Consider the following 19,142-nt stretch of genomic DNA (forward strand, 5'->3'; position numbering starts at 1 on the left):
TCAGTGCTCTGTAAAGTTCTTTCTGCAGTATCATATTTCCCATCTTCTCTTCTTGCGTAATATTGTCCTCGGTTCATTCCCCCTGAATAGCCCTTCCACCCTTCCACTTTCCGGCTTCCCCGCCACTCGCTTGCTTAGTACTTGTATGTCATCTAAGCTTTTCATATTTATGCATCTGCTTCTCTCTTCTCAATAGGTCACTTTAATTTTCCTACAGGCGGTATCTATTTTTCCCATTCACTTAAATTTCTCCCTTATATTTGTCGTCTACCAATTCTAACTTTGCTATTTGGCACTTCTTGTCAACCTCATTTTTAGATCCACGTACTCATTTTTCCTTGCTTCATTTGCTACATTTCATATTTTTGCTCTTTTCCTCTGTTATATTCAATTCCTGTGCCTTATTCATGGATTTACGCTGGATTTCGTTTTCTGCCTGTTTGATTGCCGCCTGTCTTCGCTATTTCATTTCTTAAGGTTACCCATTCTACTACTGTATTCCTTACACCTGTTGTAGTCCATTGTTGCCTAATGTTCCCTTTGAAACCCTCAATTACCTCTGGTACTTTCAATTTATCCAAGCCATATCTCATTAATAGCCTAACTTCTTGCAACTTATTCAGTTTTAATCTGTAGTCCATACCAACAAATTATGACCAGAGTCCATAGAGATACATGTAGTATTTTGTAGATTTAACATTTTAGAAAATGACGCACAATTTTTTTTGTCGAAATTTAACAATTTTTTATAGCTTCTATTATTCGTGAGGAATTTATAGTCCTTGCTCCTCATCAAAATGAAAGTATTTATCTAATGATCTCATTCATTCACAGGACACCACAAAAATAATCCGATGGTTGGCCTTACTGTCACTATGCATATCTGCATGCAGCACAACAGTGAATCTGTCGTGCGACACGTATCCTACACCAGAATTTAGGGGCAAGTGTATAGAATGTTCTGGTATGAAGGTGAAGGCTGTGCCGAAACTACTGCCCAGTAACCTGGAGTTGCTACTACTGACTGGTACAGCCATCACGTTTGTGGACAACAGCACCTTTGAGAGGTCCCAATTGCCGGAGCTAAAGGTCCTGTACATGACTGCAGGTGTGCTGACCGGTGTCGGGGCCCACGCCTTCTGCTCCTTGCCGGCCCTGAGAACTCTCTACTTGGACAACAACCGGTGAGTATTACAGTGTACGAATCCTTTCCTTTAATGAACCGTTTAGCCGACCACTTTTAATCCATACCAAATACTATTCAATCCTGTTACCTACCTTGTCTCCAAACTTTCTTATTTATGCAGATACACAGCCCGAAATAAAAGGCGAACCTCCCACAAGACACTGTCGGATCTCAGTCTTTGCGTGCCTGTACACCATCAGTGGGTATGTAAATAAACAGAGTTGCAATTCTCTGTAATAGAATGGCCACAAGAGTGCATTAGTCTTGTTTATATTTGGTTTAGAAAGAAAGAGATGGGGCCCCTCCACGCCCGCACCAACGTGGTGACCAAACCAAAAGTTCTACTGTCACCTCCGTAAACATGTTAGTTATCTAGTAAGTGGATCACAGGATGCTGGGCTGTGATGTTATCCGTGCGTCTGGGTAAGATTACGCATTAACACGGTCCATCAGGTGATAGATAGTGGACGAAACGCGACTGAGGGTAGCGATTTGAAGAGCAGAGGAAAAAAAGTGCCATGGCTCGTGCCGTGGGAAAAAAACCTCTGCGACAGTGGGATGGGTAGTAAGAGCAGTAGTGGCTTACTAGCTGCGATAGTTCATGCAAGGTTGGATTTGTTAGTATGGGTATCATGCATCATTACCGTGGCAAGCGATGGCGATGTTTCCTAGTTGCTGCAGCCGCTACAGCCGCTACATTCCTGGAACAATCAAGATCGTTATACAGTAGTGGGAGATCGGCCATAGATCATCTCACTGTGTGGAGGATGTGTGGAGCTTGTCTGCATGCAGTGTACGGTAGGCTTCCCTGCGTGGTGCCAGTTATTCGGCAGTGTCTTCCAGCTGGGTATCCAGTAATGGCGTCTGATTAACAGGGGCTCGCCTGTACCGTTATGTTTGCGTATGCTTGGCCATAGATGTTAGGTCCTTACAAGTATGTCTTTTGGTCTTTTATATTTCCATCTATGGTTGTGGTCGTAGTTCCCCAGATTCAGAATAAACGGGTTCTACGAATGTCTGGAGATTCTGTATAGTCTTGTGGTGAGTTTGTGGATTACCTCCGTGAGAGTCTCAAGTCGGTATTCCCGGTGAAGGTCCGCGATGCGTGTGTATCGTGGAGCGTTGCTTATGATTTTGAGTACTTTGTTTTGTATGAGCTGCAAACGGCGCAGGCATGTAGGCGCAGCATATCCCCAGACAGGAGCTGCGTACGTCATCAGGTGTCGGATAAGTGTCATGTACATGGACCTCGACACCCTTCTGTTCAGTGTGCTACGCCTGTTGAGCATAGGGTAGAGCTGTTTGAGCCTCGCGCTAGCTCGGTTGGTCATGTGTTGCACGTGGTCCCCCCAGAGTAATTTCCGGTCCAGCCAGACACCGAGGTATTTGACTTTCTCGCGGAAACGTATTGGGCGTGCATGTAGAGTTATTGGTCTGCAGTATCGGTGTTTGCGCAGTTGCTTCGGTCTTCTAGTGAACCGGCTTCGCTCTTGTTGTCACCAGGCCTGGTAGGGTATGTAAGAGGCATGAATAGCATCAGATTTTGAGTGATCACTGTGACTGACATCGAGGTACCACGTACTCATTGTGGGTCTCCATTTGGTCGTCTGGTTGAACTGTAAAATATCCAGATTTCTGAGGCACTAGGATGTGACAATGGCCCGATGTTTGTCGTCGAGGTTCCAGTCATCCAAGTCACCAGGTAGGATCACAGTATTACCCACCAGATACATCGCGACTCCTTCACATCTGTGGCTGCTGTCTGAAAACGAGTAATGTGCTTCCTGGAATATTCTGTGACATCCTGCACCACTAGTCAAAGACTACCAGCAGCCGGTCTAGGGAACTAACATGCCGTTCGTAGGCTGCCATTAATACTGAAACACAAACACCTATGTTTGGAGTGGTGCTGTGACTGGAAAGCATGCACTGCTGATCAATGGCATCGCATTATGTTACTGATTCTGCACTACCCCAGATGACAATAATCGAGAATATGGCGGCGACCTGGAGAGAGGTTCCATTCGTCCAATGTCTTAGCGTTACTCTTGCCGTCGCCACCTGGGGTGCCATACGGGGTAGCTCCAGGTCATGACTGGTAGTCATTGAGCGAATTCTGATTGCACAACGCTACGTCATGGACGTTCTGCGTTCTCACGTGTTACCTCTATTTCGTCAGTATCGTACTGCCATTTTTCAACACGATAATGCTCGCTCACACACGGCGTATGTCTCTGTGAACTGTTTGCTGATGTTGAGGTACTCTAGTGGTCAGTGAAATGCCCAGATTTGTCTCCAATAGAACATTTGTAGATTCGGTGCGAGCGTGAAGCATATCGAGAACAAGTTATAAGATTCGTGGGGCTGCTTGCCTTAGGAGACGACACAACGATTTTATGATATCCTTTCTAACAGAATCAGTGCATGCGTCCGGGCCAGAAAGGCTACAACATCATACTGATAAGTGCACTCAGACTACGAAGTAATTTGGCACCATTGAATCAACATCACATACCTTCTCAACTCACGGAGTTTCATTTCTTTTATTCCCCATTCCCACCCCTCCCCTTTCCTACTATTCATTTTTTGTGATGCAATGTATTTTTTTTCTAACGTAACCTAAAAAAATCAGTTTTAGTACTGACACTTTTGTTCAATAGCTGAGTGCAATGTAACTGAAGGAAGAGGATGAGGTGAGAAAGTAAATGCAATACACTAACTAAATATAGGATTTTACAAATATTCACTTATGTAGTATTTGTTGCGTAACTCATACTATACTCGTTGGTTATTCGTTAATGCACTTAGATACTTGGAAAGATACTGATTTACAAAAAAATGTAGAAACTAATTTATTCTGTTTATTTTCGACCTCTATTGAGATGCAGTAGAATTGTTTTGAAAACTCTGCTGGTATCGTTTACAGAATGTCTCTTTTAAGTTAACTTTTTCACAATATGTATCCGTCTCATACTCTTTTATCTCAGCGTGCTCAGAAGCTATTATAAGGAGTTGTTTCAACACACAGAATTTAAAGTCTCAAGAAAAGATTCATAGCTTTGAGAATAGTTCAGATCTATGGACCGTTTACAATAACCAATGAGAACATGTGAAATTCTGCTTTTGAAATACAGTCAAGATCATTCTGTTTCATTACACTTTGCATTGTCGATAAAATTATAAATCGGGATCATTGTTTTCTCTTGTCAAAAAAATGCAGCCTTTGTCTAAGCTAATAGTGTTTAAGGAGAACTGAAACAATGTGAGTCGTCCAGCATCTTCTAGAAGGGTAAAGACTACCCTCAAACGGACTGTAAAGCTAGTACGAAAAGGCTCAGCAATTACTTAAAATATTTTAACTACAATTAATTTGTTCAATAATTTGTAAAGTACAGTATTTCACAATCTAAAGTAATTTTATTGTGCAGTGCATAAGTTAAATGAACACCTATCCGCATTCTGGACAGTTCTCTCAGTGGAACTTACCGACTGTTATTCAGGAACGCAAAGTAGTATCACCCTCAAAAGCTGTGGCTCTGCCCTTGTATCTGTACAGTAATTTACTACTCACATTTCCTCCTCCTCCTTTCCTCTAGAAATGGCTCTGAGCACTATGGGACTAAACTTCTGAGGTCATCAGTCCCTTAGAACTTAGAACTACTTAAACCTAACTAACCTAAGGACATCACACACATCAAAGCCCGAGGCAGGATTCGAACCTGCGACCGTAGCGGTCGCGCGGTTCCAGACTGTAGCGCCTAGAACCGCTCGGCCACCACGGCCGGTCTTTCCTCTGCACATCTCTTCCTTCCACCTATCTGCTTCCATTTTCTTCTTCCCCTATATCTTTGTCTTTCTCCTCCTACCCCCATCTCTTTCCATCTTCTCTTTCCCCGCCTCTCTGTCCATCTCATTCTCCACCTCTCACTATTCTTCCCTTTCTCCCCCTTACTCTCAGCTCAGCCACGCCCATCCGCAAATATAGCCTCCAAAATGCAATCTAGTACAACCCTCCTTCGATTTCTCTTTCTGGCGTCATATAAAACTGTGGAATCTTGCCACTTGTTGCGAAAAATTGCTACGACCTTTGAATAACGCGCAAATCACTGAAGATACAAGTATAATATTGCAACCAGATGCGAGGAATACCCTTGGAAATCCTCTTTAACACGTGCGAGAGAACAGTAAATTGTAACAAGTAACGTAGTGAAGCAGTATTGTTTCTATTCTTACGGTGGATAATAGGTGAAATGTGAACTCAATTAGATGAGTGTTAGTCGACAAGTTTACATTTCAAGTAGATTTGACTTCTGTTTAGGATATTCGTGGTTGAGATATGTGTCCGACCATTCTGATTTAGGTTTCCCATAGTTTCCCTGCATCACATGAGACATCAACTAAGATGATTGTTTATGCAGAGTCCTGAGCTTTTACCTGCTCCATCTTCCCATTCTGTGTTCCATGCATAAAAGAGCCCAAAGTCGACGATATGTGCAACGTTAACCATCCATTCTTTATGGTGGAGACCAAAGTGCAAATTTGCAAGCAAAGGGCGAATTACGTGTTCAAGTTTCAGGCATGGAACGAAGCAAAGGAAAAATACTATGGAGGAAACGGGACTATTCTGTACCATTTGTTTAAGACGTACACCGAAGCTCCAAATAACCTGGTATAGGCATGCGTGTTCAGTGTCGGGCGTAGTTGTCACATCGGTTATTGCTGCTACAATGGCAGATTATCCAGATTTAAGCGAGTTTGAACGTGGTTTTATAGTCGGCGCGATGAGACACAGCAACTCCGAGGCAGCGATGAAGTAGGGATTTTCCCTTACGACCATTTCACAAGTGTACCGCGAATATCAGGAATCCGGTGAAACATCAAATCTCCGACATCGCTGCGGCCGGAGAAAGATCCTGTAAGAACCGGACCAACGACGACTGTAAAGAATCGTTCAACGTGACAGAAGTGCAACCCTTCGGAAAATTGCTGCAGATTTCAATGCAAGTGTCAGCGAGCGAACCATTCAACGAAACATTATCGATATAGACTTTCGGAGCCGAAGACCCGCTCGTATACCAGTGATGACTGCACGACACAAAGCTTTACGCATCACCTGGACCCGTCAACACCGGCATCGGACCGTTGATGACTGGAAACAATTTGCCTGGTCGGACGAGTCGCGTTTCAAATTGTATTGAGCGGATGGACGTGTACGGGTACAACCTCATGAATTCATGGACCCTGCATGTCATCAGAGAAATGTTCAAGCTGGTGGAGGCCCTGTAATGGGGTGGAGAGTGTGCAGTTGCAATGATATGGGACCTCTGATGCGTCTAGATACGATTCTGACAGGTGACACCCACGTTAGTATCCTGTCTGATCATCTGAATCCATTCATGTGCATTATGCATTCCGATGAACTTGGACAATTACAGCAGGACAATGCGACACCCCAGACGTCCAGAATTGCTACAGAGTGGTTCACTGTTCTGAGCTGAACACTTCCACTGGCCACCAAACTCCCCAGACATGAACATTACTGAGCAAATCTGGGATGTCTTGGGACGTGCTGTTCAGATGAGATCTCCACTCCTCGTACTTTTACGGATGTATGAACAGCCCTGCAGAATTAATGATGTCAGTTCCCTCCAGTACTACTTCAGACATTGGGCGAGTCTATTCGAGTCCATGCCACGTTGTGTTGCGCCACTTCTGCGTGCTCGCGGGGACTCTACATGATATTAGGCAGTTTTACCAATTTCTTTGGCTCTTCAGGGTATGTGATTTGTTGATTGAAAGATGGCAGAGGCAATGAAAATTAAAAACTATGAACAGAGACACAAATTGAACGTGCGATACGTACTACGAGGAACTCAATATGACACATACTCTCAAGACACGTGAAAATGAGAACATACAAAGTGCTGTTGATCCACTACCTCTAACTGCCATTTGAGTTCCGCTATTGTTCAGTTTCTACATCAATATGCAATACTGAATTATGTCGTTACATTCTAATCCGTGTTTTAGATGATTTGATAAGTAGTACTGCTACAGTCAAATGAATTTTCCAACGTCCTTTGTTTCAGGTTGGAAATTCTAAATGAACTGAGTTTTAGCTGCAACCAGAAATTAACAACTGTAAGCCTGCGGAACAATCGCAGCCTTTTCAAGTTGCCACGTCTCTTTAGCCCTTCAGTGAAAACGCTGGAATTAGAAAACTTGAGCCTAACTAGCATCGACGTTGCTACCGTGGAGGGTATGACCGCCCTCAAGGTTCTGTCTTTGACTGGAAATCGAGGTCTCCAGTGCGACTTCGTGAAAGCGCAGTTTAAGCAAGCTCGACCGGATCTACGGGTCACCTGCGAAGATTCCGCTGGAGATACCCTTTCCTCTGTTTTCCCTACTGACGAAGGAAGAACTTCAGAAAAGTCACTCTACGAGCCACATTCCACCATCAATAATACGAAGAGTATCACTGATGACGAAAAAACCACTTCGGAAAAATCATTCACAGAGTCAGATTTCACCATCAAAAATACGAAGAACATCACTGGTGATGAAAAACACACTTCAGAAAAATCACTCACAGAGTCAGATTTCACCATCAATACGAAGAACATCACTGATGACGAAAAACACACTTCAGAAAAATCACTCACAGAGTCAGATTCGGCTATCGGGAAAACGATAAAAGATAACACTGACGATATAGAACGCAATGAGTCAGATGTCGACAGGAAGAACAAGGAAAAAGATACCAATGCGAATACTGCATTTGGTATTTCGCCAACAGCGGTTATTGTAATAATTATTGTAATACTTATCACAATTATTTTTGTTGTGTTCTGTGGATACAGGTATAGAAACAGGCATAGAAACTCTGTGCAAAAATCACAATCAGATGACCCTTCTGAACAACCCTTGAATGAAATCGCATAGGGAACCTACCTGTTGTGTATCGGTGCAACGTGCCCACGAGAAGGTGCAGCAGAGACTAGACACTCGCTGCAGGCAAGAACCTATAAACACAGAAAACTGTCACCAGTCACGTTTTTTTAAATATTTATTTATTCTTATAATCTAGTTTTCGAAGCTTTTGAAGCTAACCTTCAGATGAGACACAAGGAAAATATATGTTTATTTCCATAGTGAAAAACTGGGAATTGTGCTTTACACGTGTCTCTTCCATGTGTCCTATCTAAAGATGGGCCTGTGTTTATATTCAGTCGTGGGTTCTAAAAAACTTGAAATGGATGAGCTTAATTTCACAGTTTACATTCTGATGGAACCATGGTCTCAAATTTCGACCAGTGAGAAAAATTGACGGACCTCATCTTAAATGCACGGAAACAGTGAAAGTAGGTCAGTTTAAAACAAACAGTAAAGCTGTGAGTAATACTTTCACTTGTGGATATAAAGTATCATATTTTCTGGAGAAAAGGTACTTTGTAGTTGGCAAAGGTAACACAGTCGAAGTATTTACAGACTTTCAGAGACATCTGACTCTTTGTCCTCCAACAGACATTTTGGAAAATCACCCCTCTGCTCCAAGCAGAGAGAAGGGACCCATACAGCTAATAAAAGGGAAAGTGTAAAACCTTTGAAACAAGCAGAAAAAAGAGAAAAGCAGAAAATTTAGCTGCAGCCTGTCTTTGGAGAACTCAGCACAGAACAGCCACGTGTACCGAAACAATGTGACATTTTCAGAGTGAAGCAAGCAATCGTAAATGCATAAGGAACGTTGGTCAGAAGATACCAACTTCTCGACACGTTTTTGAACACACGTAAGTATCCTTGTTCATTTCTATGAATTAACGTATACCTATTGAAAATAAATAGTGTGTGAAGACTCTGTGTAAAGCATCAAAGATTATGAATAAAAATCCGCCAATTTTAGCATATTTGGCACTTACAAAATACAAGTTTTCTTTTTGTTGGTATTTCTTGAATACCTGGATGCGTACCTATACATACCATATGCGCTACAGATTGATTTCCTGGCTTCACAGTCTAGTAATATTTTACTGTCGGACTATTGGTGACAGATCTGGACCTTAAAGTGATAAAGGGCAAGTATTTTACTGTTCGCTTCACATAATTTGACCTGTTGATTAACAGAGCAGTACACAATAGAATCTTGTGTTTCTTTAGACGAGTAACCCTGTTTAAACATTCGCATGAGATTGTGCCATTGAATTCTCCGTACACTGAAAATCGAGTGTAAACACCATAGACATAACGAAAGATATGTACTTTAACAATAGGAATTTTGCCTCTTATAACATTACAGGAAAAATTCCGAAAGGGTATATGCTATGTGATGCTCCTGAAGGATATCATACATAGGAATGGATGATAAAATATAAATAATGGTAAAAAGGAAGTAATACTATGTTTACTTCAAATTTTTCAAAAATATGAAGAAAACAGTTTTTTGCTACAATTTCATGTTTAGGCCCTTAGGTCTTGAAACTTTTAATAGAAGACGCACTAGAGAGACAGGGGGGCGACAAATATTGACGTAAGTAGAAGAGTTGTCGAGGAAGATAGGTGAAGCACATCGCGTTATGTGAAGATGGAAAGTCTAGCACGAGATTGTGGGAGATGAAAGAGTGCATCAAAACTGCCGATACATTGATGATGTGAGAAACGAAACGTAATATACATAACTTATTCTTTTCGGGGCGCCATTCTACAGTCACACATTCTTCTAATCTACGTCACGGAAAGTGGATGACATACGCGTTCGTATCTGGACTACAGGCGCTGTCGTGACCCCTTGTGTCCAGTGAAGCGGTACTCACTGGGCTACAGACGCTCTGGAAACTGTCAGTTAAGGCTGGTTCACATCCGGCCAAAATTCTGGAGGATGTGCCACGCTCGAGACCCACTTGCTTCCATAGGGTTCCAGAACGGATCTTTCACTTTGCAGAGACTGTTCCATTCTGGAAACAGCGCATCAGACCGGTTGTCGGCAATCTTTCAGCGATCAAGGGTCATCTAGTGGCAAAATCAAATAAAGGTCGGTCATACTTATAAATAGTTTTGTGTGCCTATAACTATATCGAAGATAGCCTACTAATAATTCAAAAACACCAATATTTACGTTTACATTTTATTCAACATCACTTGTATCAACAAGTGGGGACAATGGCGAAAAATGAGGAAAAAACAGACAAATTAAATGAGAACTTAGAAATAAATGAACATGTGAGTGGGATCAAAATTTAATGTAATTTTTTACACGATACTTAACTGGCTATTTGTCGAATTTTTGTTTTCATTTCTTTAGTAGAAATTCACAGCATGGAACTCGTGCAGAAGCACTGGGACCCATACATTAGGAAAGAGTGTAAACGATTGACTGAGTGACAGATGCATTACATAAAAAAAATTCATTTTTAAAAAAAAAAGCACGAAAAAAGCTTTCACAGATCACAATGTACGCTTGTGTGTTCCATAGAACAATTGTGTTGTATCATTAAACACATCATAAGAACAAATTGCTATGGTGAAACATAATTATTCAAACCAGAAATAGTTTAATATTACTAAACTTCTCTTAAAACAATAATTGATCCAACAGCAAAGAAGGTGACCGAATTTAAAAAAATCAGCTGACCACAATGAACAGTTATTTACAAGAGCATCAAGTAAGTTGTCTGAATTGAATTTACACTATAAACTCCAGAATATTCACAAGTCCCACACTTTGGGCAACGTAACTGTACAGTTGATAAGTGAACTAAGGTTGCGATTCTAAAGCAAAACACACGACAAGCGTAAGCAATTATATCACCAAACAGATTTAAACACGTCAACATATTCCATCGGTTATACTCAGAACACCAATCAGTAATGATCAAAATCGCATATTGAGCAAATTCTGCCTATTTCATCTGGCAGCCTAATCAACATTAAAATTATTATCATCAGTCAAAATTGTCAGCAAAGATTCATTCCGTTTTGCAGTGCTCGTTCAGTTTCCACTTTACGAGGAGATACTCGTCTGATCGGTTTCCAAATCCTTCATACAGAACACAAAATATCCCATAGTACACCTGAGACAACACAGTTTTAGAAAAGGAACTACAATATGTGCCCAGCGAAAGCTTATCATACATCAGCAGAATCAAGAAAGTACATTGTATATGTTTCTAATGCAGTACCGACAATGGCTACCCCTAAACAAATAGAAAAAGAATGACTTTCAGTGTAATGAAGGTTAGCCCAATGGCCCATGCGCAAATGATAAAGCAGTGTACATCAACTTTGCTCCGATTAGTAACACACGCTGGAGGAGGTGATGACTAGAGCACAGCAAGTAAAAGAATGCGTCTGCAATCCAAGTGTATGTACATCAGAGTTTCACGTGGGCCATCAAATCTAGCAGCTGCTTCATGAACAATAAGCCTTAACCTGAGGTACAATGATCATTACACAGCACCTGGAAACAACGAGCCTCCACCATTGTTAAGATAGACGATTTCTACCCGTCTTATTCGTCCACAGACTTCAATGCTTAGCACGCTCGCGACCAATATACACAATGATGACATCCTAAGATACAGCACGGCGCCTTCCGTCTAGAGCCAAGTAAACAAGTTGTGTCCGCTGACCGTGCATACATCAAGACGTGCATTCGTTGCTTACCCGGCGTAACTGTCCCAAGTCATTGCTGCTCTTCTACCGCCACACTGGACAGATAAAGCATCATTCCAGTCAGAGAGGTCACCTCAGTATCGATAGACAGTACTGCCAACATAACTATAGTGCCGAACAGGGCACAAATTCAAATGCTCAACATGCTCATCTCCGAAACGAGAACAATATTTATTGTTTCTGCAACTGGTAACTGAAAAATTTTGTTAGCACATGTAAATGCAGTTAAAAGCTGTAATTATTTGCTAAGAAAACATTTTCAGTTCTTCGAAATTGGATGACATAAAGCCATAAAACGTACCAAGATCATTGATTTAATAGAAAGAGTTTTTTGTATCACCAGACAGAAGATTAAGTACATTCCTCAGCAAATTACTCGTTACGTCCTCAATATAACAAGAAAACAGGGTTTTAAAAAATCTTCAGTTTACGAGAAACCTTCTCGAAGTCACAAAATCTCTCACAGAGTTGATTTTATTGCTGCATTACAATGCATTTCATTATACCCTTTTTTCAATTAAAATATTATTCCAGATTTCTCGAAAGCTTTTACAGTTCGGCAAATGGTCGTCACTATTTTTTATGAAGAGTTTGTTTTTCATTTGGAAGGCCTTTAAATCAGTGTGCATATCTGATGGTAATTTTTGTTGTCCTTCAAGACTCGTATTCAGTGTAATTAACTCATTAGTTAAATCTATCAAAATCCGTTGAGGATCTGTAAGTTCTGGAATAGAGTTAGCGTCTTCTATCACAAATGTGTTGATTTTTACACTGAAATTAAACAATCCTTCAGCACTGCACCTCTACTTAATCATCTCATTTCTGGATAATATAGGATTTTTCTGTGATCCGCTTTCATAATTAACAGAAACTGTTGGAACTGTTGTTCTACCAACCCATTTTTTCTTATGAAGCTTACACTGGATAGCACCATGTCCATTACTTCTTTCCATGCAAGAACTTTGCAGCATAACGGTTCTTGGAAGACAGTAAAAGGGAAAGGTAATGGAATATCGCAATCTATGTCTGTCGATTTAATTTTAATTCTGTCCACTAGACGCTTGTTCTGTCCACTCATGTTTCTGTCTCCATCAGTTGTAACGCTTACCAACTGTAGCCATCGAAACTGCGTTTGTTGCTGACGCTCATTCTAAGTGGCGAAATAAATTTTTCCCTCTACTCATTCCTTTCAAACAGCATAACGGTGAAATCTCCTCCACATCATTATAGTTACTATCAATTCCGCGAACAAGTATTAGTGGTTGAGCAGTATCTGAACCGTCATCACTTTCTTCCATGGTTGAAGAGATCCATTCAAATAATCGCACCTTTTCTGACGCTGCTCGCATAAATTATTGCCCACATCTTGAGCACATCGAGAGCACGTTCTGGCAGATAGACAAATAGCGTCTATTTCTTTCTTTCCTTTCCTTTTCTATCTCTTTTTTTTCTCTTTTGTATATCCTCAGCCACAGCTAAAGCACACTGTTATACTAGATCTCTGTCAGTAACGTTCGCAAGACTTTGTAAGTACTTCGGCACCCTTAAACTCGCACGTACGTGCAACTCGTTCGTTATAGATCGCAGTCAGAAAAAAGTGTAAATCTCTGCTTGCATTTTTTAAAAGAAAAGCCATCAACAGAATTGTTAAGTCCATTATTGTGTTGCAAATACACTATTTAGCTTTATGAACTCAAATCAAATACACTATTTAGCTTTATGAACTCAAATATGTGAGATAAAAAAGAGCTGTCACACGCACCGAAATTTATAACAAAGTAGTTGTAGCGCCGTGGATGCACAGTAACTCGTTTCGCTCGATCAAAAAAATGGCTCTGAGCACTATGGGACTCAACTGCTGTGGTCATAAGTCCCCTGGAACTTAGAACTACTTAAACCTAACTAACCTGAGGACAGCACACAACACCCAGCCATCACGAGGCAGAGAAAATCCCTGACCCCGCCGGGAATCGAACCCGGGAACCCGGGCGTGGGAAGCGAGAACGCTACCGCACGACCACGAGCTGCGGACAGAACATGTCATGTTGCATGGAAACTTTAACGACGTACCCACACCACTACGCAATTTCGACGCAACTTTGATTAGAACTGACTTAATTATAGTATGTTTTACAAGGATGAATTGATTTCGAGCTGCTGAAGGAAGTCTCTCACATCATCTGCGCTCTACAAACGATCCTAAGTTCAAAAATGGTTCAAATGGCTCTGAGCACTATGGGACTCAACTGCTGAGGTCATTAGTCCCCTAGAACTTAGAACAAGTTAAACCTAACTAACCTAAGGACAGCACACAACACCCAGCCATCACGAGGCAGAGAAAATCCCTGACCCCGCCGGGAATCGAACCCGGGAACCCGGGCGTGGGAAGCGAGAACGCTACCGCACGACCACGAGATGCAGGCGTTTCGCTCGATCAGCCGCCACTGATGGCGCGCACGCGCGAGCGGAAAATGTCGTTCGTCGTGGCCTGTATTCCGTTGGGTTGTCATTGTTGCTCAGATTTCAGTTTTGTCAGAAACAGACCGTGGCTTGCCGACCGCTGCGCTATGTAAAATGGACTGAGCGAGGACCCCATCAAGGACTTAGCCTAAGGGGGTCCGGGGGGTTCCGACGCCCCCTACAATCTAAATGAAGTTACACACGACCTGCTTGCTTTGTATTTTGATTTTCATTCACACAACGAAAAAGTGATATACACCATGCATAATCAGCAAGGCCGTCGATAGATTTAAACTATCTACATATCGACAGCGCTATGGGCTACCGCCCATCCTTAATTTAGCCAAGACCAACTACTGTACGTTGTTGGCCATGCTTAAGCTCAATTGTTGATTTCTTAGTCACCTCAGTTCTTTCTTGCTGTGGCTTATTACTTTTGTGCTGTGTGCCGTTGTGATAGTTTCTGATTATGGGTAGTTTGTGGCAAGAAAAAAAGAGGAGAACAGATTTTGATTCCCCATTTGCATTACGATAATATGTACGATCTACTACAACAGCCTAATTATCTATCTACAGATGTCTAATGTTAGCAAATTTCAGTATTTCACATGACAGCGGAACGGTACAACATGAGAAATAACATTATATTAAAAGCAGTGCATAAAAATACCATACATCTGGATTTTCCTGTGGATCCCAAATATCGCTTGATCAACAAAAATATTGCCCAAACATCAATGGCTGCATTTCTTTAAAAAAAATTGCTCAAAATTCTGTCATTAGTAGCCCAAATGGCAAAATACCGCCCAATCTACGGCCCCGGCTAGTACGCTGTTATGAAAAACATTTCTGATACGGAACGATGGGGAGGGAATTGTGGAGTGCGGAAGGAGTATGCAATGATAGCACATTCTGTAGTTCATTCGTTTACAAAAGGTTTTTTCAGCAAGTTGCTTCAGTTCGTCCGAGCCGACGGCGCACTGCATCCCCCTGCGCCTTTTCATTCAAAATCTTTTATGCTCTTGTTATGCTATAAAAACTGAAACCAGGAACTCCATGCACCATGAAATCTTAAAATATGCATGCGTTCGTGCACTATCAAATCACCAAACGCTCACGATTAAAGGGAAAACAGCAATATCAGACTTCCTTCTTTTGTTGTGATGCTTTTTATTTTATTTGCAAACAATGTGCTACAGCCAGTTTTTCCAGATTCTCCAAATAACGGGGTAGATCTGCGGGTTGAGGCGCCGAGCTACAACTCATATATTCGGGAGGCGAGATAGTTCGAACCCATCCGCCGGCAGCCTTCAGAATGTATTTCTGTGGTTCCTCATTTTCGATTCAAGCGAGTGTCGGTGTTGGTCCCTTATCATAGCTACCAAACAATTTCTTCCGAATTCCTTTCTTTCCCGATCGATTCCAGCTCTCTTAAAGATACAGCCTCCCTGCTAAAGTGAAAAAAGCTGCATCGAAAGCGAGTAGAATATCTCTTGTGAGAATCCCACCACTAAAACACACACGATAAATCGGTGAGCAGGTGACGGCATGAGCTATCTAATATATTCCGAAACTCCGGGACTCTGCACATAAAAACAGTATTCTTCCGTGGCTCATTACTCAGAATCTATCGGTGACAGAAGGGTAGGGTTAAGCGTTTTCTATAGCCCTTGGGCAAGGGACCACTTGTATACCCAACAGAAGGATCGTCTACATGTAACTACCTTACAGTACAGCATGAAAGTATGAATGCCACACACTTATTCCTGCTGAGACAAATAGTGCACATCGGTTGGTCTTTTCGCGTTTGATGTGATGTACGGAGGGCCTTAAGAGGCTTGTGGAGGCACCATTAGTTCATGGGCGATTCTTTGGAAAACTTAAAAAAATAAGTCTTTACCATATTTTTCGTACCAAAACCGAGCCGCGAATTTGAAATAAATGAAATTTACAATATATTACTAAGATCCCTGCCTCGACAAACCTCGAAAATTTGGTTGATATCTTTATCCATTTTCGAGATACAGAGATTCAAAAATTACATTACGTGAAATCCGATGTGAGATGAACTCTAAATAATAAATAACCAAAGCAAAGTGCTAAAATTTTAACTTTATGTTCACTAGGCACTGATCTAGAAGTGCTATCTTCCCGTTTTCAAACATCTTTATCCGTCATCAAGAAACATTCCAAAAAACATAGTTCTTGTGTAGGGAAACCGAGCCGCAGATTCCAGTACGGCTACGCACAGCAAATGGGTGAATTTTTACTGTATACTCCTAAGATCTAGATCTCAAACAATCTAGAAAGTCTTGTTGATATCTTTATCCGTTTCCAAGATACAGAGGTTAAAATTTGCAGTACTTGTAGACATAAAATATACACGTAAAATCTGGTTTGTGGCGAAAATGTAGTTTATAAAGTGACGTGGCATGGAAAAATATGCTGTAAGGTGCCTCCGCTGTCATAAGAATAGTTCAGTACTACAACCTCATGTTGCAGTACTGAAGCACATGTGAAGTTTTTGTGCGCATAAAATCCAGTTTGAGGTGTAAAATTATTTTTTGCGTTATTTCAGTTTCACATAAGTAAACTATCAAAGTTTTATTGACTCGTACAGTTTTTTTCCATGTGAGTGACATGCCCTGTTACAGCAGGGAAAAGCAGGAAACCAGCGGAAAAAGCTCCTTTTAGAGCACAAAAAGTCGAATATGCTTGTGTTTAAAGAAGCCTTTCTGAAAAATTAGGGTACCAGCTGCTTCAATCCTCCTTCCTCAGTATCTTTAGTTTACCAAATTCTGGTACGCGAGTATATTCGTGCCTTTTTTATGGTGAGAGAAGGGACAGTGGCAGTGAGAAAGAAGGAAATGTAATAAGTACTGGAAGACAGTGGTTGTGGTATGAAGAGCGAAGAAGACGATGGCAGTGTGAAATAAAGAGAGGGGCACATTAGCAGTGGAACATAGTTGAAAGTGACAGAACAGTGCTAGGAAAAGAGCGAAGAAAGCAGTGGGAGTGGGAGAAGAATAAAGAGACGGAGAATTGGGTGAGACACAGTGGTAATGAGAGACAGAGTATATGGCAATGACAATGAAGAACAGAGAGATAGCGAGAAGACACAGCAGCAGTGGGCAGGAATAAATGAGGCAGGCAGTGAGAGAGAGCAAGAGGGAGATAGTGACAATGAGAGGAGACAGTATTAGTAGTACAGGAGGAACGAAACTTCGGTTGTCAGACAGAGAACAGTGACACAGACACACAAAGATATAATGACAGGGAGTTGGGCTGAATGAGTGAGTGAGAACAGAGAGTGGGAGTGGATTAGTATGAGCGACAATTGAGCGATGGACTAGTGGAAGTGGGTGAGTTACAGTTAGGGGAGCTCGTGGGAGTGTGAGGTTCGTTGTATGTTGAGAAGAGCGCGAACATGTTCACATGCGAAAATGTATGGGAAAATTTTTAAAGATACTAAGGAAGGTAGACTGATGCAACTGGTACCTCACTTTTCAGTTCTAGAAGTGCCATTTAAACAAGAACATGTTCGCCTTTTTTGTGCGCCATAGGCGCTTTTTTTTGCTGTTATATAATAATCTAAATTCTCCTCATTCAGACTGATGCGTTTATCTGCAGAAAATGACCTTTCTCGATTGCAAGAAATGATAGATGAATACTCAAATGAGGCAATTTGGGAAAGTGTAAGATCCTTTGCATTTTCGCCACCAAAAATTGTTGCAGCTTCTATCGGACACAGCAATATCAGCTCTGTTCATTCCAACAACCCTGCCGGGCAATGATCATAGTGCCTCCTGATCATATCCTCATCTCAAATCGAGATTAAAGAAAGGAAAAGTGTAAGATAAACTTGGAGGGTAAAGGGAGATTAGAGGATGGCCGCTTCTTAGTTCCGTGCCAAATTGTAGCACTCCAGATTAACCAGGTTATGTCTCCGCTGGTTGAAAACTCCATATTTTATGGAGCAAAAGTGAGAAACTGTCAAGAGTATATTTAAACATTTTAAGGCAGCTTTTGTTGCTTCATTTTATAGACCAAATACTATTTGTATGAAGGCATCCCGAAAGCAAATAATGTAAATGAAAGTTAAAAAATTTATAAATGTGTTCCCAGAATAAATGAAAATCATGAGCCCTTTTAAGGTTCTCTTTAAAAAGTTGAACCTCTCCTCTGACAAAATCCTGGCTACCTCCTTTATCCTACAGCTAGACCATCCATCTATTTATGTATTCAGCTGGTCCTTGCTGAAATATTCATGGAAAATTTAGAAAAAACAGTTTTTAGAAAATAAACCAGTCGCTTGCAATGTTGGCCACTGGTTTAGGTATCTTGATGAAGTGTTTTGTTTAAAGACAGGTTCTACCAGACGGCTTCAAAAATTTTCCAAGCAACTCAATTATTTAGATCTAACCATAGACATCAATGGTCATGTTCATACATTCAAGATTTGTGGCAAACCTACCATTACATGTATTGTGACACCTGACAATTTTCTACACTGAGTGACCCATAAACGTGCTGCCTTTCATTCAATGAATCATCGCTTGGTGTCCATCCTAATGAGTGAACCAGCTTCCAAATGGAATTAAATAAGTCAAATCAAAAGCATCAAACTATGGTTACCCTCCTCGCTTGGTGGACTCCAGAATTCAAGAAAAGGAGGAACAACATGTGTATTCCCTTCTTCAGCCTCTTGTCGGCCCATCACCTCTAGAACATAGTATATGATGACAATTCCACATTTACGGAAGGGGTCACTGAGCGAGCATGTCTGTGCACTGTGCTGTGTGTTATTTGAAGAGTTTGAGAGTACAGAGCC

This window comes from Schistocerca cancellata, chromosome 8 (genome assembly GCF_023864275.1).
Source record: "Schistocerca cancellata isolate TAMUIC-IGC-003103 chromosome 8, iqSchCanc2.1, whole genome shotgun sequence".
NCBI classification, from domain to species: Eukaryota; Metazoa; Arthropoda; class Insecta; order Orthoptera; family Acrididae; genus Schistocerca; species Schistocerca cancellata.